At 49.8% G+C, this 21,061-nt stretch overlaps 1 protein-coding gene across 5 annotated transcripts in view; it reads left to right on the top strand.

Moving 5' to 3' along the window:
* The window catches only part of LOC124222387 (nucleolysin TIAR), a 376,350-nt gene that overhangs the window by 143,843 nt on the left and 211,446 nt on the right, over window positions 1-21,061 (top strand). The window contains exon 1 of one of the 5 annotated variants that reach the window (XM_046633279.2): window positions 15,438-15,593. The exons of the other annotated variants lie outside the window; for them this stretch is intronic. The gene's annotated coding sequence lies outside the window, so the exon portion shown is untranslated. Of the gene's footprint in view, window positions 1-15,437; window positions 15,594-21,061 lie in introns of those variants that run through there. 5 annotated transcript variants of the gene reach the window in all.

The following is a 21,061-nucleotide window of genomic DNA, read 5'->3' as shown; positions in this document are numbered from 1 at the left end:
CGCGTTCACAGGTGTCTTTTCAAGTTCCGCATTGCGGTGCACGTTCACGATCATGCGAAGGTGTCTCGAAACACGACCATTCAACGAATATCGCGATCCCACTCTGCCCATTTATCGGTCATGAGTCGGACCAGGAGTGATGGAGTTTTGGGATCACCGCAGCGTCAGAGTGCTCGCCCCCTCGAAGCGTGAAGACCGTGGGAGTCCTTGTCCAAGTCAAACGGACCCCCGGCATCGCGGTCGAGTCTCGAGCTGCCGGAAATTTGGAAACTTGGTAAACTTTGGAAACTTGGCGCTCGCTCGCACCGGTTTTGTTTGGCCCAACGCCCGCCCGGACGGACCTTGGACGTCTCGAGTCGCGACGTGATACGGGGGTGGCGTTTGCTTTCGGGGGTAGGCATCCTCGGCGGCGTCAACCACCCCCTCAGACAACGGCACGTCGGGGGTGCACAATGCCGCCCCAACCGGCTCGGCGAAACTTTGCATAAATATACTGTATAACTATTGTTCCAGGAGCCCGTCCGCGAGGCGCGCAAGGCGAGTGGATATTTATCGCGTTGTCGGTTAATGAATCCCCAGCAGCGGCAGCAGCAGCCCGCCATCCGCTCGACTAGCTCCGTTCGGCTCAACTCCTCTCGCACCTCGCTTGACTCTTCGCTAGAGATTTATTAGCTAATCCGTTTGCGCTCCATTAACGTTTCCTTGATATTTAACGCTCGCACGGATCAACCACGCCGTCTGAAAGTTGGACCAAAACCCGCTCGCCGAGGCTTCTCGAAGTATTTATTAATCGCTTTATCGACAGTTTTTTCCGCTGATCATGCATCATCTGTATTGCAACGATTCTCCGTACCGTAATTATCGCCACGGTGATATGTGCCAGGCAATTGAAACGGATCGTTGGATCCGAACGTGGACCAATTTAAGCCCGACTGAATCAGCGGTCTACATTCCCCCAGAAATTCACTAGCTTTCAAACGGTTCAGTTGATCATGTAATTTCAAGCAGAGTCAAAGGCATAGGTGCGTTCAAAACAAGCAACTGGGGCACCAAATTCGCGTCACACCTGCAGTCGCTGACCAACCAAAGCGCCCTCCGAAGGGAAAGAAAAGCTTCGGGCTTGCGTTCGTTTCATCTTCGTCACCTCTTCTCGCGGAAAGTGAAAGAAGCCTGCAGACGTCAGCCGTCCGTATCGCGTTGAAGCGTTGCTCTCTCGTCTTGTCGGACGTCACGTCACGTCGCCTCAATCCGGAAAGCCGGAGCTGGGAAACGGGGCCGCGAGCAGTTCTTAATTTGTTGTATTCTCTTTCTGTGATTTGTAGCCAAGGGGTAATTCGTTTCCGTTGGCTGTTGGGCAAGCTGTCTCTCGACCGCGCGCTACTCGGATGTAGGAGTGTGTATGCAGAGGTACACGTACCCGGATCCATGTGTGGGTTGCACCGAGCTTGAGTTGCCAGTCGGAACAAGTATTGTCCAGCTTTGCTCGGGTTTCTCCGAAAGGAAGGGCTTCGCGATTTTTCTCCACGGATTTCCCGGCTTTTAAAGCCGTACAGAAGGAGATTACACCGGATCTTATTCGATCCTAATTACCAAGGATAGGATCGACCCTCGCGAAGGACGCCTGGATCGCCAAATCTCTTGGATCCGCTTCCGCGCGCGCGGCCTTGTCAGCGACCCCATTAGCCGCGATATTGATTACCGCGGGTTGCAAGTTTGCCCAACTATTCGAGTCCAGCATCGTTCTCGTTGTCCTCCCCGCCCGTCATTCCCGCAGGATCGGCTTCGCCTCGACTCTGTTCCGTTTCGACTATCGCGGGATTTGAACTCGCGCGCTTCGCGAATCCCATAAGTTGTGCATTTTGGAACAAACAAGGGACCTCTCGCGTGTTGGGAAGGATCGATGGGACGGTATTCGACGTTTTCAGAGTCTGGTCTTCAATTTCCTCGGCTCAGCGGTCTTGCGGGCAAGTCGCGAAATCAATCCTGTACCGGGCGGATCCTGGCTGTCCGATCCTGCACCGACCTGCGCTCGATACAACGCGGCGCGTCTCTCCTCTCCTCTCCTCTCGACTTTCCACGCCTCTAATTAAGGGAGCAGTCATGAATGCGGTTCAACTGTTTTTGCCGGAACGACGGCCGCAGCGCTGCCCCGCACGTAATGAATATATTTGCATATCAGGCCAGTAACCATCCCCGGTAAAAGCCGGGGGCCCGAAACCACCCCCAACTGCCGAATGCAGCTCACCAGGTGTGGGGAGAAACGGGAGGGGCGGGAAAAAACCCAAAACAAAGACGAAGGCCAGGTGAGAGGGTAGAAAGAAATGAAAAAAAATATCCACGAATACATAGAAAAACAAGCCGGCGAAGGGTACGAAAGAAATTGACGCATCTGGAAGCGCGTTATCCCACGCGACAGACGTTAGTGGCCTTTCGGCTGCTGTCCTGAGCGTCAGGAGTAGATAATTGCTGGGGGCATGTCTGGCACGGAATTGAGGGAACCGTGAAAGAGGATCCTTTGTGGTCGCCCAGAGCCCGTCGCTGAGAGAAGTCAGCATATTCCGCCACCGCCTTTCTTCCCGCTAGTCCCTTTTTCCGCTTTTTTATTTTTTATTTGAGTTTTGTTTTTTTTTTCACCCCACTCCCCTCCCTCCCCCCGCCGTTCGCTCTTCTTTCTTTTTGCACCCTCTCTTTTTATCCTATTTCTCGAACCAACGCGCGAATGCGTGTACCTGTCTCTCGCCCGTGTATTATTCGCGGCGCTTTGCGGATCCTATTGCAACGAGGGGAATCGGGTGCGATATGAGCGAGCCGTCCGAAATATCTGTAGTGGAATTAAAACTCTAATCTGGTCGGACAATATCCAATTACGAAACAAGCGGGAATATGAAATCCCAGATTTTGTTTTTCCCCCTCTTTCACCCCGGGTGTTCGGTCCGAGCTGCAGCGGTTTCACCCCGCAGCGTGCCCAGTGACGGGCAAGAATTAAGGGACACGCCGCGTGTGTAATCCCTTTATTGTTTCATCCCGATAATCAGGAGCGTATATCCCTTCGGCCTCACCCTCCGCCGATCGATCATGAAACAATTTTTATGATTCCGAGACGAATGCATAGTGCATGAGACAATATAATTTGATCCTCGCGCGGCGGCGTGGTCGTCCGGCTCTACTACTCAAAGGCATTGAATAATTCACCCGGCTTCCGGTTGGGCACACGCCTCGGCCGCGGCGGACATTTGGGTCAGTTCCGATTTAATTGGCAACCGCGGAGAAGTGTTCCTGGCTACGCGAAGGCGTGTACGTACGTCCCGTACAACCACACACGGATTGCACGTGTGTCCATCAAACGCGATCATTTTATTTTACGACTGCGAATCACGATACACACTTTTTATTATATCTTGCGGGGAGCAGACTCCGGCGAGGCCCTCGTTGACGCACCGAATCCATTTCCACGCCGGGTTTTTACTGCCTTCGTATGGAAAGTTTCCGTTCCGGGCTTTCCTTCGCGTGGCTCGTCGATCCATCCGTGACTCGCCCCCTTCGCCGCTCTCGGAAAATATAAGCTACGTTATATGCCCACCCCGGCGATATACCGACCGGTATTTACACGCCCGGTATGCACGGTTTACGACAACGTTCCTCTACCCGTGCGTCCGTCGCGCAGTTTTACAAACCGACAATAATGAATAATAAAGGGGTATGAAACTTGTGCGCAGCGGGGCTTCGTTCTTCTTTCCAACCTCCGTTCAACGCGATACCGGCAATTAGGGGTAAGCTTCGCGTGAATATGATACGCCCGATATATCACACTTTTTTCGCGTTGGCTGTAACGCGGTGTTGTTGTTTATTAGAACATACGTTCACTGGGATCTAAAATTCACCGCACTCAGCGGGTGATTCGGTATAACAAACCGGAAAATTTTTCTTTCAAAAAAAAGTATTATCAACGATAAGATTCACCCAAAATGATTTAATACCGTCACTTTTTTCAACTTCTTTTTGCGCAAAAACAAATTGAATCAAACGATAAATGCTTACTGTTTTCTTCTGTCGTTGAAGACCATAGGTAACAAAAATGATCGTAAAACATGGGTGTCAATTGAAACGGAGTACTTTTCTCATCCCAGTTCTCGGTATATCGATCGCGCCGACATTGTTGACCGGAATAACGATTTCTCGGCCTCCGGATTCTGTTTCCTCTTCACATTTTTCGCGAGCATCGTCTCGTTTGTTTTTTCTAAAATTGCAGTTCACCCTCGGTCGAGCGTGGTGCTGGAGTTGAAATTTGGACTTAACAAACGAGGCTTTATTGCTTCTTATTCGTGTGCATCCAACTATGAAACGCGTTGTATCGAATCAACGTGGAATCACCTAAATTCCGCGGGAATTTAATCAGAGCTCTCTCTTCTCTCGGGTTCGGCTTCAGTTTCAGCCCTCCCCTCCCTCTCTCGTTGTAGCGCTCCCCCGCTCTTTGTGTAGTGTATTGCCACGGGTAAGAGGTCAATAGTTTTCCGAGATATCTGCTTCGTTCGCCGGTCACGTGCGCGAACACCGCTCCATCCGCCCTTGCGGAGCTCTTCCTGCTACCGGAGAAGAGAGGGTCGGGGGTTACTAAGTTTCGCTCTTTTCGTCTCTTGGGCAGCGCGTGCTTTCCTCCCAATCCAGTTCCCTGTTATTCCCGGTTCCGCACACGCGAGTCGTGCGCGATGCAGCGTCCCAGTCCCGCTGACTATTGTACAGTTTCTCTTCCACCAGCCCCCGTTGCCGAGCTAACTGGCAACTGTAGTGCCCTGCACCTGCCTACCACAGTCGCTACTTGACAGTCAGTCGTTGTCTCCGGTTCCCCACGCCCGAACACTCGCTTCTTGAGGCCGTCCTCCCGCAGGATCAATTGATAGAGACGGGAGAATGGGATAGGATGTTCTGGAAGTTCTCGCTTCGCAACAGACACCCCGCAGCTAGGAGAAGCTGTGATTAATTAACCCCGGGTGAAACGGAGAAAGGGGAGTTTTTGCTCCTCCGCAAACTAATATCATCATTTTGGGAAGTGGCGTGTATGTATATCTGTATATCTATGTATCCGCGTACGCCCCGTGGCCTGCAGGATGACCGGAAGGGGTTCCGCTGAGGTCTCTGCGAAAGATCAAACGCGATAACGTCCAAGGATCAAGTAACCGGTTTCAGTTCTAATTACTGTATCGCTCCAGCTTCCGACCGCGAGCCTCGAGTCATCCGGCGCGTTGTCCTTCACCTTCGTCCTCGTCGAAACGCGTTACAATACGGTGGCAAAGGAGAGGGAACATAACGGAATGTCGAACGAATTTAGCCCCCTGTCTCATTTTTCGAGGACACTTTATGGGGCCCAAGGTATCGCGGCGGTGTCTCGCTGAATATTTATCACATGAAGGGGCGAGTGCCGAGCCGCGTCTCTGTCGCCTCGAATTGAACTCTAATAACCGAGAGCGAGGACGGTCCGTTCGGGCAAAGCGTGTCCTTTTCGATTCAGGCCTTCGACACGGCGTGCGGAAAGTGACGTGCGGAGCGCTCGGATCCGGGAGTGCAGTCCGGGTCGGGTGTGCGATCAATTTTGTAAAATAGAGACGTTCCGAACGGGCGGCTGCACGGAGCGGCCTCGAGGAGACGGGTTTGTTTCGGAATAAACAGATAGCGCCGATCCTCGACTGAATACAAAGCACCCTCGGGCTCGGTGCAGTGCCTGGATCAAAAACCCCGTCTTCCCGTCGGTGCGCGGCTTTGCGATAGCCTAGCCTAGCCCCCGTGCCTTATTTCCACCCCCGCGCGTTCTCTCGGCCAGGATTGAGTCAGCCTCGGCGACGCGGCGGGAGACCGGAGTCGGGGAACGATTGCGATCCGTTCCTCCGCAGCATGCGGGAGAGCGCTCTGCACCCCGTGCTGCAGGGTATAACCGTGCGGCAGTAAAAGTTAAACCAGTCGGCCCGGGAATATAGATATCAACGACGCGCGGTAGCGCGCATCGTAAGTTAGATCGGAGCTCGGCGAAAATTGCGTTTCAACTTTCATCGGAAGCTACACTTTGCCGGCTACCGCAGACGCGATGGAACCCGAGTTAGAGGAAAAGGGAGACCGTAACCTCGGGGGGAGTCCTCCCCGACCAACCCGGGTCAACTTTCCTTATAATAATCGCTGACAACTTCGTGCGAGCTCGCATCGTACTCTGGTCAAAGCCCCGGCAACGATTTGTCCTCGTCAAAGCCCTCGATTTCAATTTACCCTCCTCGCCAAAGCTCCGCGGCGGTAAATTAAAATCTCCGGAAGGTGAAACGAAGGAAATTTTCACCCTCCAAAGGAACCGTCTACTACATGTGTATTATATAGAGGATTTTTTTTTTTTCACGATTTACACGCCATTTACCGTATTCAGGAAAAATTCTATTAAAATTATTATTTCGTGATACGTTGACGGGATGAAAATATATTTCAATACGACGGTGACATTATTCTGTCAACGACGACTTTGTAACGAAGAGCAAACCTTGGAAGGAATAGGGGAACATTCGGAGTGTGGTTTTTTACATGGTAGACAAAAAGAATCCCCGTTATACCCAGAGTCGTGAATTAATTAGTAAACAACGGGACGGCTTAGCGGAGGTTAGCGGCTTATTGAATGTGTACTCAAATTACGCATGACCGAGGACGAGAGAAGAGCACCGGGCATTAGCATGGAACGGTTCGGAAGCGACTCGGTGCTCTCCTTACGAACCTGTCGCTGTGATTCTCGGGCAAACAAGGTTCCTCCTAATTTGCAATAATTTTGAATTATCCTATTATGTTCGGGGACAGGGACGACGCGGTGCCACGGGTTACCCGGGAGGCGGGGTGAAGGGGTGGGGGTGGAGGGTGTGCAAGAGAGAAACTCCCGGAGACAACGAGCCTTTTTATTACCCTATTAATCCCAACTAGCGCCTTATTTTTAAATTAACATTTTTATCTCTCTCGAGAAAACAAGCCCCCTCCCTCCGTTCCCTTTCCCCTTCCCTTTGCTCCGCATCACCCCGATTTCCCGCTGCCAACGCAACTCCCTTCAGTCCTCGTAAAACGCGAGATTATAGAGCGGAATTCTATTATCTTGGACAGCTAGCGATCCGGAGTGAAACGAGGACGGGGCTGCTCTGGAGGATGAAATGGGCCGGGACTTTAGGCAGGGGACGTTTTTGGCCGCCATTAAGGTGCCATTAGTCGGTGCCCACCCCGTCTCTTATTTCCCTATCCCTTCTCCACCCCCTTGTTCACTTATGTGGTTGGCACGCTGAAGTGAATTCAGTTCATCCAATTTTGACGAATATTTTTCGATCCTGTTGTTAATCACGAGTTTGGCGTTCGCGATGACATTAAAAGTCTCCTTTCCTCGCGAGGACGAAAAAGATCAATAGAGCACGGATTAATTAAACGGACCGAGTGTTATAAGTCAGTCGAGAGGCGGTGGGAAACTTTTTTGCCTTCGACGTTTGGAAGCGATAAGAATTCCGTCCATCTATCGCTGCATCACGGAGGCGGATGTAAGGTGGTATCTTGCCTACCTACGCCTGTGAAGTAGTTAGAAATGGAAAGAGACGTTCGTAAAAAACGTTTTATTTTAATAGAACGATATAAAGGCGAAGTGTTTTCGCGGCCACCCCTAAAGCCCCTCGTTCTCCCTCCGCTGTACTTTCGAGATAAATGCCGGTGCTTCTCCGGACCAACCACTCCCGTCTCCTCCTCCCCCTCGCGGATTTTTAATCCACGTCAGACCAAAGGAACTCTCTTTCGCTCCCACTCTCTCAACGCAAGTTTGACGCGCTGCCAAAGTAGCTGGACCGACTCCCGGATCGGCGTGATATGAGGGACGATCCGGTTGAAGATTCGTCCAAGTTCCCGGGGCTGATTCGGGTCGGGAGCTAATTGGACGGGCTTAACGAAGACGGCCGGTCTGGCATGAAACCAGTGTTGAGAGTTAGCGGTGGAGCCGAACGCGATGCGGGGATCGAGGCAAAGCCAGTGCCAGAGAAGTTGTATCGAGTTATAGCGGGAAAAGTCGTGACACTCGCGGAAAAGAAAGTTCCGATGCTCGCCAGCAAAGTGACAAAGGTTGATCCGGGGACCGGCGATCGAGTTACGTCGCGACGTCCTCCCAGGGACGCCTCGAGTGTCCCGACGCCAGTCAGGACGCCCACCAGGATCCCGCCGCAATCAATTAACGAAAGTGATCGATGCCCCCCCTCCCACGACTCTTCCTCCGTTCCTCGCGCCGCGGCAAACGTCTAATAACCTCGTGTCTGAACGTCTGTCAAAAATATCCTCTCGCGATCGTTTCCCCTTGAATGATTCGACAGCCGGGGAAAGGCGTTAATAGTTTCCAGTGGGGAAAATCCGAGAGTTCAAACGATCCCGGTGAACGAAGACAAACAAATTTACCCAAGTTTCTCATCCGACGAATTAAATTCAACTGTCCTTAGTGTCGAGGATTTTTCTACTTTCTGGTTTTGTCATTCGAACAATTGGACAACTCATTTTCGTTTCCTGAATTACTGCCAATGGAACACGATTCATTTCTGTATATTTGGCGAGACTGAACGATTCGATGAAAAAGAATCGACTGGCTTATTTTCTTGGCGGTTCACCGCGTTCTTCATCAGCTATTCCACGAGGCTGTTCAATCCGACGAGACAAAATCCGGGAACCAATCCCGTCAGCTATGTACTTACGTATGAAAATTTTCACGGTCCATCGAGGAAGAGTGTAATACCGTAGGAATCGTACACGCGCGGTTTATACGCCGAACAAGACGGTCACGTTGGCCGGCATGCTCGAAACGGAGTTCTGCTCAATGAATAAATATTATTCGAGAGCGAGTGGGTTCGTGGGAGCGCGTATGTGTTACGGGGCAAAGCAGTGGTTCTGACCGGAATCAGTTTTCTGATCGGATCAACCGAACAGCCAGAGAGAGATTTTCAATTTCCGGATCCACCGGGTCGATTTCCTTAACAGCTGCCTATCAGAATTTCATCCCCAATTCATGCGGGGGGGGGGGGGGGGGAAGGATTCTTGTCGGCGTCGGTGCCGCGGCAGCGGGACGTTGGCGCCTGGCTAATATATGATAGTGGTCGAAACGGGTGGCAGTAATGCTATCAGTTATTGACACAGTCGACGAGCGAGTCGAGCGAGGCATTCGTGCCGTGAAAAGGGGTCATAAGAGGGATCGGGTGCCGGGGTATACACACGTACGACACACAACCGAATTGATTCGAGATAAGTCGCGAACAAATCCCCCCATGATGCGTTTGCCGATGTTGTTCGGCTGACCATTGGTGCGGTGTGGCGCCTGGTGGCTTCTCGCTCACCCTCTCAGGGTCCTGGCTGTTCGCTTAACGGCCGCAATTCACTTCGCACTCTCCTCACGTGGTGCCGACTCAACTTTCTCCAGGTGCTCGTACGATCCTCCACACAAGCAAATGGTCGCCGTGTGACCCCGAGCTGCGACGATGCTGGAAGCAACGGGATACCGGGACCGGGTTGGGAAGGGCTGTTGCGAAGTGTTGACACTTCGGTCCACCGGTCGAAGCCTCTCGTCTCCTCTCCTCTCCTCTCCCTTCCGCTACCCGCCAACGCCAACATTGCCAACCCAAGTGTCACGGGCGTGATGGTACGGCGGGGTCGAGAGGCTCAGGGGTTTTCATCCACTTTCTCCGAAGATGGTCAGCGTGCAGCTTGCGAGTTTGTTGCGGCCTCTGTTCGCACCCCGTCACCTTGAATACCTGCGAAAAATCGTGCGCGGAAGAGACTCGGAGTTCGAAGATGAACGAACCCGAACGAGTTGGCGTCGAGTGTTTGACGGGCGGCACGGCGGTTTTGGTGCTTCCTCGATATCGCAGTGATCCGAGGAGCAGAAAATTGGAAATCCGAGCTGGTTTTACAGAGTTTCAATATCAAAGGATACCCAATCGTGTTTGATCGTTTGAAATTGCATTCGGTAATTCGATAGGGTTTGAAAATACTCATCTCCATGTATAGATACGCATTCCGGGCCTGCATAGAGCACGAAAGAATTCCTCCTCTCCTCGCGATGCAGCGTTGCACCGGGATCTGCAGCTGATTTACCGTGGGCCATTTCAGCGAGAGGTTCGAGCTGGTCTTCGAGGGGGTGAAAGGGTGGGTCGAGCTCTTCGCGCGGCGCCAATCTGCGTTCCAATTTACTTTGAGAATCAGTTACTCCACGGAACTCCCGAGAGGCGAGCCCCTCGAGGGTGAAAATAAGGGAGAGGGAGAGTCGGGGTGAAAAAATGACCCCACCAAATTTCCATGGCAGCGATCATCATTTACTTAAAGTCCACGGCATGGGAACTGCCGCCAACGCAGAGAGGATTCCAGCCTCGTTGTCGCTGTACTTCAATCCGCCCACCATTGGCGAATATACAGCCAGGGGCGAGCATGGCCGACCGGACTACGAGACTCGCGGTAATTTTTTCCAATTATTGGCCTGCTTGCGACCAATTTTGGAACAAACCTCCTCAACGTAATCAGCAAATTGTTCCCACCGCTCTTTTTCCGGCTGGCGCTACTCTTATTTGCTGTAAACATACGTTTTACGTACCATTCACTGTAAGCAAACTAAGAGAAATTACATTTATCGAACCACCTGTGAATGCGATTCCTTGGTTACGTGAAAAATTTTATCCCCAATATGAGCAATAATTTTTTACTTCTGAAAAGTAATACGTCATTCCGCCGATCTAAAGAGTATGTTGGTAAGTTTGAGGAATTGATTCGTACAATGGTGCCGAGGAAATTATATTATAGGTGGGATTGTAGAAAATAATTCATCAAAATCAATAAATCTTTCATTTAATCCGACGAAATTATTTACTATTCGTTGAAACTATTACACACTTTATGGAAGTAAAATACAATTCTTCAGGCTAAATAGAAACGAATTACATCGCAGAGTCAAAAAAATCTGGGCAGACGATATTTTATCCACGCTCCACACCGCAGCACAAGTTACGACCATTGCCATTGTTATTCTCGTACAACAAACTGGCAGGAAGTGCAGGATAATTGTTCAGATATTTCAGATCCAGGATATTTGAATAATATTTCCCGAAAAATAATTCCCCTTCTCTCACAGTCAAGCACCACAGCGGCGAAATATGAAAAAAGGAGCGAAACGCGCGTCTAGCCGTAAAATGATCCGAACGAAGTAACGAGGCCGGAGGGTGGAGAGTAGTTGCATTCCGCATTTGGCGTGTATATTTTTGCATCGGCGCGTCGGACGAGGGGCCTGTAAAATTTACCCCGTTTCCGCGTTAAACAATAAAACGAAGACTCCGGAGTGGTCGTAGGCGTCGAGGACCCTCGGCCTCGTGGCTCCTGTGTATTATACTCCTCACACATGGCTGCGCAGCGAGCGGCGTCTGTAGAGCGCGATACGGGGGCACGTCTGGCGGGCTTCGGGCGAGACCGAGGCCAGAACTACACCGCTGTACTACAATGGTAACAAGCCTCTCCATATTCATGGCTATCGCGTCACCCGGCAGCCCCCGACCCGCGCCTCGCTCGAACTTGACGCGAGCTTTTCCCCCGTCGCGTCGCGCCGTTCCCGTGTGTGTTACGCGGAGGTGTGTGTACGCTTAACGGGCTCCCGTAATATCGGCTCTTCTTCTCGATGAAAAATGAGCTTCGCACGCAGCGGAGTAACGTAGAGCCTTTGCGAGGACGGAAGTCTTTTGATCGAGCTTGCGCGATTCTAATTAAGAGAGAGATTTTCACGAAGCGAAACTGTTTTTCAAACGAACGCACGACGCGACGTAAGGAGCTTACACGCCGAGGTGAAGCGGAGCTTTTGTTTCGAAGGTATTCACCTGTCTCGCTCCGAGCTATCGGTTCAAGCCCGTGGCGGCCAGGGAGCGTATCGAATAAAATCGTAAGGCTGCCGATGCACCTGAGACCCTCGAGCCCCTGTAGCGAAGTGGATTGAGCAAATAATAGCTGTAAATCGATCACGGCTAACGGCATGGCGTGACGAGAAAGAAGCAATTTTGGTAACAGGGAATGAATCCGGCGATCCGGGGGAAGTTTGTTAAGCGTAGCGCTTGGCCGAACGACGATTGTGCGATTCTCAAAACCCGTATAGAAAGAGCGAGGCAAATAATCACGTCGTTAGTACCGTAAGTACTGTAACAAACTCGACAAGCGTTCGCAGGCCGTTTGAAACGCGAGCGCGAGAGTAACGGAGTGAAGAAGAGAGGCGGGGAGGATGAAAAAGAAAGAAAGAGAGTAAAAAATAAATAAAAGCCAAATGGGAAAAGGAAATGAAACGGCTTGGAAATGGTGGAGTAAAAATTTATTATTTTATGGCTCCGTGACGCGCGAGGAATGCCGGGCCGGGCACAGGCAGGACTGCAAGGACGACGACGAGAAAGACCGCGACATGTGTAGTTTATTTTTCAATTTGTACCTTAAGGGGCGGGAATTTTTTGCCGAATCAATCACGGGTTATTTGGTCGTCACCCTCCTGGGGCGACTCCCTCCCGGTCCCGGTCCCGGTCCTCGTCCGAGAATCTCTCTTCGGCGTATCAGCGATGGACACTCGCGAGACGCCGGGCCGTGCTTTTAACCGAGTCGGGTAAAGCTCAGAATTTATCGAACGGTCGGCGGGAGGCGACCCCGGTTCAGATATAGGAGAAACGCTCGACCCTCGGTTGACTTCGTCACTTTGTAAGGGAGAGCCCGCTCCCGCAGCCAGATATTTTCCTACGAACCCCGTCAAGCCCGGCAAACTTTCTCGAGACTGAGCGCAGAGACGGGACGAGAGAAATGAGAAGAGCACCCCGAGGGAGGCTGGGGTGCTAATTAATTAACACGCAGCTCCGTGGAACCGCCCGGAAGGCGGTGCGATCCTCGAGGATGCCACGGCTGTGTGCGCCTCCGCATTTGTTGTCTCGCCCGAGTCTCTTCCTGTACCTCGTCGCACCTGCATCCGTACGGATTCGGCAATTTTTGCACCCCGTCGCCAAGGCCCGGATAAATACGTGTTCGAAATCAAAGACTATTTTTGTTGCGGACTAAAGTTCGTGGCTGCTGAGGTTTTAAGAATTTCTGTCTCAAAATTCTCAGGGTTACAAGTATACTTATTCGAAGTATTTATTTAAAATAAGTTAGAGTTTATTCAAAAGGATTAAACTTCAAGTTTTATACATGCGATAAGTCCAATGTGTAGTACAGTTCGGAGAATTGAATGATTTCAGGTTCTGGGTTGTCACGTTTTTGCTAATTATTTGAAACGAGTGCGGCTAGTTGGGTCGTTAGCGATCAACCGAAGCGTCTCCTGAAGGGAGGAAATTCACCGCAAAGCAGCTTTTTGGAATACAAATTTATCCAGATTCTAGTAATCACATCACGCAGGGCTAAAGGCTGGTCCACGTTGTTGGATCGAAGTTGTAACTTCAAAATCGAGGGTGAAAGAAGTTGGCTGAACGTGGCTTTTTCGATCAAAGAATCAAATGGCGTCATAAATTTCAACCAAGTTCGAGACAAGTCGCGAAATGTTGGAAACGAATCGCACGGAGTATGGCAGGTGAGTAGGTGTGTACCTGGAGGTGGGGAGTAGCGGTGGTGAAAGGTGATTTGTTAAAACTTGTCGGTTTGTGGGTTATGTGACGGCGCGGGCGAGAAGTGTCTCTAACTAGGTACTAGATGACACGAAGGCGGGCATTGATTAATTAGAATTAATTATACCTTACCGGGTAGTTAACACGAGTGGCTTAGAGGGAAAATTGAGCAATTTGAGGGGATGATACGCGTCTTTCTTGCCAATTAATAAATGATTAATTATCGCGATGACACTTGACATTTCCCACCGACTCTGAACGAGGAGCCACGCTTTCTTCCTACTCCACCTTGCCCCTTATATACACCCACACCGTAACCCGGCTCCTCTTCTCGCGGCTGCGCTTCTTTCACTCGAAAATTTTAATTAAAAGATTTTCATTAAACTCTATCATTCGTATCAAGCCGTGCGAAAGGTCGTTATCTTTCCCTAATTATTTCCGTACGTCGTCGTTTGATGTGTGCAACCCCCTACAGCCTCGTGGTTCGCGGGGTAAATGCCGCGTCATTCGACCCGAGGTTAGTGGAACCTTCAATTTTTCCTTCACAATTTCCATTCCCACTTACGGGAAAAAAAATCTCCGGCACAAGTAACGGCAAATACAAATACTCCGTGTCTATTTATTTATGTAATATTTGCAAACTAAAAAAAAAAAAAAAAAAAACAACTCGTTCAAAGTATATCAAACTCAAATATGAATCTGCAAATGCGGTATCCCGGTCACACGCGGTAAAATACGGTAAAATTCGACCACTGGTATAAACAAAAATGTTTGACGATGTTGATTTTTGCTCACCTGACTCTGACCGCTGCGGGGTTTGAAGCATGCGGGAGCTCGTATACAGCGGAATGCGGGTTGCGCTTCAGAAGCCGATTGTACGCACAGCGTTTAGACAAATATGGGTAATTTCGACCACTCTGAACATTCGTGTAAGTGTAAAGTGCAGCTTCGCGTGCACGTGTATGATGCACACCCGTGTAATGCCGAATGCGCCCCCCGCGACACCCCGGCGGGCAGGTATTTTATTTGCGAAGCTCGAATGCGGCGGATGATTTCACAGCGATTCAACACAGTGATTGTAGGTACAGTGATTACCGCGTCAGTCACGAATCCAGGCTAGGTACATACCGGCCAGCAATTCACCCCGACTTCGTTCGTTCGTTCGTTCGTTCAGTTGCCTGGCAAATTAACGCAATTTTCAAAACGAACAGCCCCCACGTGACTACCGGCGCAAACGCTTTAATCACAAGCCAGCGTGGCATGCGTGTGGGACATGCCGCGTTATTGCCCGAGTACATGCATAATTCCTCTTTCGAATGAAACGGGAGCTTCGAATTACGCGTTACGCAGACTCCTGGCGTTAATGAATTCCCCGCGACATTGGGAACGATTTGAGTGAGTGGTTAATTTGTTAATTGTTTTTTGTATTCTTTCTCTTGTCAACAAGCACTTACTTTTTAACTGTGGCACCGCTGGGGGTGAATGTGACCGAAGATCGATGAATCTCGAGTTTAATGAACGTTGGGTCTGCACGTGACGAATATAAGAAAACAATCACTTGTCGTACACTGTTCACTCAACGACTCACTCACGAAACAACAAAACGAACGTTACGCGACGAATTCCGTAGCGATACTGACTATCAAATGTGATTCTTACCCTCTGAGAGGTGTAATGTAAACATTGGGCGTTGGTGTTTACGAAGTAAGAGGAGACTGTTGTGTTTAGGTACGCGCCGAGTGAAGCGAATCACGAAAATTGGAGCTTCGACCGTGCAGTGGCTAGTGATCAATGGAATATCGGTCAGTACGGAATTGTTCGGTTTGGTTCCGACTCGAAATCGTATTTTATTTAAAAAAGTGTCGACTACAGTTACGATTCGTGAGTGAATTAGGATTTCTCTCAGTGTTCGTTTAGACAAGCAGAGCAACACAGAGTATACCTACTCTGTTTGATAAACACCGAAATGTGAGTAGAACAAACTTTCGTAAGTCAAACTTTACCTAGACGTAGCCCTCGTTTGATATGACGGAATCAATTCTCTATGGCGCCGAGTGCTATTCACACCTTTCTTTTTACCGCACCCCTCTTATACCCTACTTCTTTATTCACGAAGCCCGTAGTATCGCGCATCGCGCCGTATATCAGGCTGATGTATATTGCATAAGAAAATACCGAGAGAACACCGACGAAAATTGATTGCTTTGAGGGAAAATAACTTTCGATTATCTACTTCGCGTTGTCAGTGTCAATTCACTGTTGGACCGCCTATGAAAGTACGAAGCAAGAATAACGATTAATTATGCGTTGTGAGACTCACGCGATGCATGCAAGTGTGAAAAACCTGATTCATCGTTTTTTGCTGCAGACTCTTGGAGAATAACCGGATAAATTGTTATACTTACATTTTGAAGATATTCTCCAAAAGTGCTAAATTCGAATTTGACAATTTCGTCAACCTAGGTGACATTGAATTTCTACCGAAGATATAAATCTCGAAAATCAAAAGTGCTGAATTATCACTAGGTTAAAAATTTCATATAGCGTCCAATGTGACCTATAAAAATCAGAAAAAATGTATGCGTTTCGAAAAATCCAAAAATATCGAGTTTCGATGGTAAGGAATGATCAGTTTCAACGATTAAAAAGCGTTGCACAAGTGTCACTGAAGAGATACCAGTTTCTGGTCGTTCAACAAAACGTGCAGAGCCTTTTCCTCTCCACGTTCGCTAAAAACCGTATTTCCCGACCACCCAGTACGTGGCATCACCGGCCCTGTATATCCGGCACGTTCGGGTTGATCGCGAGGTAAATCGTCGTGCGACAAATGCACGGTATACCCGGATAGAAAGGGGCGCGGGGCGCGAGAACGTTTATATTATCCGGACCCACCCCCGCGGCAGACATACGCACACACACACACACACTCACACATATCCCCAGCAGACTCTCAGCATGTGTTATACGTCTGAATAAGAAGTCTGGCCCGGTTTGGTTTTCCCGAGTGCCTGCACGCAACAATCCTTTCCGTAGACCGCATATGGGCAAGTGCACCTTGATACGTCTGAGTAGCGGAAATGCGGAGGGCAGGGGGGAGGGTAGCCTCCCTCGAGAGAGGGGATAATGCATGCGGCGCGAATAGTCGAGCGGCCGTGATGCATAAATTTCAGATCAGTTGTTATAGCATCGTTCGTCTGATTACAGAGTGGAGGGGTGGATGGGGCGGGACGGCGAGCTACAATTTTGGTAATGAATAATTTAAGATAATTTAAGGTTCGCCTAAAGGGTGCTCTCGGGTTCGGAGCTTGAAATTGTGCGCGACTCGCCTCGTCTCGTCTCGATTCCACCGCCGCCGCCGCCGCCGTCGCCGCCGCCCAGGGCTTTTCCACCCCATATTTCAATCAGTGCTCTTGACAGCGTCTCGGATCCTGCAGGAATCCCGGTGCGGGAACCGCTCATCCTTCCCGTAAATTAATCGCTCCGTGGTGCTTGCAAAGAATTAATTCTCGATCCGGCGGTGGATGAAAACCTCTATCCGGACCGGAAGCCGCGGCTAGCCCTTGAGGAGACATCCGAAATCTTGAAAATCCTTCGACAATGACGCCGCTTAGGACGTTTCGAGGGTCGCCCCTCACCCCCTGCCACCCCCGTCACGGCCCTCGCTTATTCTGAATATAATTTTTGTAAATTGGTCCCATATGTATGAGGCCCCCCGCTGAATCCACAACTAGGCCGAGAGAGCTGCTCGCGCCCTTCCTCCCCATCGGTCTCGCGGTGCTTCCGAACCATCTAGAATTTCAAACCCACCCCGCGGAAATAAAACTGGTTTATTGCTCCTCCGTACTTTCCGTATTGTACCCACCACGGGGCCGGTCTCTGCTCGGTTCGAAAATGCAGAAGCCACCTCCTCGCGGAAAAGGAGGGAACGCCGTCGTTTTTCCACCTGCTACCGGCTCCTGCGGGGCGCCTTTGCGAAAGGGGCAGAGAATCGTCGCTGCGCGGATACCGAGCGAAAAGAACTCGCCCCCGTTACCTTCAACGGCGACACTGCCGCCTCACGCCGCGCCGTTACGAACACCGTGGCCCCGCTGAATTTATAGAAATTCATGGGTTTAAGGCGCGCCCGCGTCTAAGTTATGCACCCCACGCTCTCCGTCGTATCGCACAATACGTTATACCTCAAACACACAGAGCCGGGGAGAAATGCGATACCATATGCGACCGCGGGCTTCCCATTCCTCACTCTCTCTCTCTTTCTCTCTCTTTCTCTCTGAATGATTTTTACAATGGCTTTCGGAGGGTCGGAATAGCAAATGAACTTTTACGTTGAAGATACTGTCTACCTAAATATTAACAGGGCGAAACTTTACCGATATCGGTAAATTATCACTGATCTTCAGCGATGAGTGTATCACTGGAAAAATTAGTACAGCATACTTGCAGTGACTATTTGTAAATTTTTTTTTTACATATTTGTATAAGTAGAAAGTAATTCTTCGCGTTTGATTCTTTCCGGTGACTTTAATACATTTCACTCAGTGTTAACTGATTTTATCGAACTCCGGAAATGAATTTTTTAATTTTCTGGCACAATTTCGTCGTTCTACGCATGATGTGCCATTTTTGAACATCTTCTCACATCTTCTAGTACTTTTGAGTTTGCGTCCCACATTTCTCACGAGCCAAAATCTCCCGGTTCGTTTATTTACGTGTCTTATTGGTCGGTGGGCCGATTAAACCGTGCCCCGTACAATTGTGGACTAAAAGCGCCGTGTGTCGTATCTATTGAACGTAAACTCCATTCCTCAGAACTGCAGGGCATCGGTACTTCGTCTTTCGGTAGCTTATACGAAACAGCGGCGGGCGCGGTGGCTCTCGGAGTATCAAGTGGCACTCGGCTCGCTGCTGAAGGATAACTTGAGAAGGAGTCGGCGAGGAGTGCAGCCATTGCTGAGGACCGGCCGGGCGATTCTCCTCGTTTCCACCATCTCTTGATAATTTTCACAGTGCGGTCTGTTCGCCGTGGTACCTATACCTATAGCCGCAGCGTCGAGCGCCGGATCGACGGTCGTTTTGCGGGGTGAATTTTAAACAAAATACGAAGCTCCGTAAACTAAGGGTCGTTAAACACGCCCGTACGAGGGTCTGTCGGCTACGAACGGGCAATGGTCTAACCCCGAGAGCCGGGCGACGTGGTCGCGTTTTGCTCTGATATTAAGGGTGAAGGGAGCGGGCGCGACGCGAGGGCGGCGGGTGGAAGGGAGGGGGGAGGGGGGAAGGGATACTCCATCAAAAGGGTAGCTTTTATATTTTTTATATTTATGAGAGATGTTTTTCCCCGCCGTTCTCCTTATCTCGGAGTTACATTCCTCCACCCCCTTCCCCCTCCCCCCTCCCCGCCCTCCCCCCCGTAGCCGCCTGCGTCTCTCCTTCAATTTTTCCCTTTTCAACCCCTCCTTCCCTCCCGCCCCTCGTTCCCTCTGACTGATCAAATGGCCCAGAACCAAACGAATTCGGGGAAAATCAGACGATGTGTAGAACGGTTGAGCGAGAAATGCGAAACAGAATTGGAAAGTTTGATTTTTTTTTTCACACTTCGATCCTCTTTTTTTTTTGGAGGGATACCTTTTCGTACGAGTCTGGTACACGCCCGTTTAAAATGATACGGCTTTTTCGGGCGTCCCGTCCTTGTTTTCTATTTACCTCTTGATATTTTCATCATTTTCGTGTTAATATCATTCTTTTCACTCCTGCTATATTACAACATATTGCACACCTTTGACGAAAACAAGATGAACGAGCGCGAGAGAAGAAGAAGAAGGAGCGAGACGGGGCAAGAAGAGGTACTTTAAAAGCATTTTCACAGCTTGAATTCAGCCGGTATGCTCAACGCGGTGTATACATCACCCCTTTCTCTCTCGATTTCTCTCTTCCAGACCAAATATTTTCACATTTTCCCCTTTTCGCCGGCCGCGATGCACATCCAGTAGTTGAATCAACACTCGCCCAGCGTATTCCTCAATATCCTGCGGCGCCCCCGGAATCGAGGATTCGCGACGGATAGATAAATAAAGCGAAGAGAAAAATCGCGCCACCTCACTTCTCGCATGTGAATTGAAGCAGGTCATTTCGCCGGGATACGCGAATGCAAGTCGAGACATCGTTCGTCTGGGAATGAAAGGTGAGATCGTGGGGCCGCGGCCGTCGAAAGGATCCGCGTATGAATCGGGGAGGCAGGAAGAGATCAGGGGTGATAAGTTGTTCGGAGAAACGCTTATAAAAGTTAAGAAACTACCCCTATAAATTCAACGCAACGCGCACCCGTCTTATATACCCACCTTCCGATGCCTAATACACCCACCGCATCTCCCCCTTAAAATTCAAACTCTCTCGGCAAACTTGGCGCCCACCTTTCTCCCAAAACATATCATCCCGCTCTATCCTCGTTTCTTCTTCACGGGATATTTTTCGGAAAAACGAAGAAAAAAACACACACGCATACACACCGAGTTCGAGTATCGAGTATCCCTATGAAAATATCGGCTCGTTGAATTCGCCATCGTTTTTCTTGCGCACGTTCTTCGTGGCATATCCCGTACACAGGGAGATTCGCACGTATACTCATACGTGTACAATGTGTACATATACTCACATTCGATGCGTGGGTGCGTATTTCGAACTTGTAGAAATATACGGTACACACGGTATGCTTCCACATCTCACACAACAACACCCGCCGGTGGGTCTCCCTCTATATCTGCGCATTAAATTAACGCAGCCCAAGCCGAAAGCTTACACGTATACACACGTCGCGGGCGTATGTTGTGTACACAACGTATAGAATCGGTTTTACACACCCCCAAAGTTTCAGAACTCACGATACACTCGGCGTTTACTTTTTTTCTTGAGGCTTTATTATGTATAATGTTACGGGCATCGAGAGGGCGCGATTCGCGGGGTGTGCGAGGTGAAAAAAGGGGGTAAATAATGACAACAACAACGATAATAATGATGGAAAAAAGCGATGGCCTGCTGTTTAGCATATGCAACCAGTATCCCTGCAGCTGCAGGGTAGAGCGTTTATTTATTTATCATTTTTATACACCTTATCCCGAGAGCCCGATTTTTCTCGCATGGCCAACTTCTTCACGCTCATTGGCCGTGTCATCACTTATTATTATGCACCCCGGGACATATTTTTAGATCGCTCGGCTCCCGCAATTTTCTCATGATAAAATTTATACTTGCTACATGGAGGCAGTGAGTCTGCAGCGAAGGGGATCGTTACGCAGTTTGAAGTAAAAAAAAAAAAAACGTTCGTGCTTGCACTGTTGAAATTTTTAGCACAGTCTTGGAAAGCGTTCGACAAACAATTAGACGCTTCGCGATTAAATTATTATTCCATTGCTTCGTAGCTGTTCCGTCAGTTTTTTCAA

The sequence above is a fragment of the Neodiprion pinetum genome, chromosome 6, assembly GCF_021155775.2.
Source record: "Neodiprion pinetum isolate iyNeoPine1 chromosome 6, iyNeoPine1.2, whole genome shotgun sequence".
Classification (NCBI taxonomy): domain Eukaryota; kingdom Metazoa; phylum Arthropoda; class Insecta; order Hymenoptera; family Diprionidae; genus Neodiprion; species Neodiprion pinetum.
This window is presented reverse-complemented; position numbering and strand designations above follow the sequence as displayed.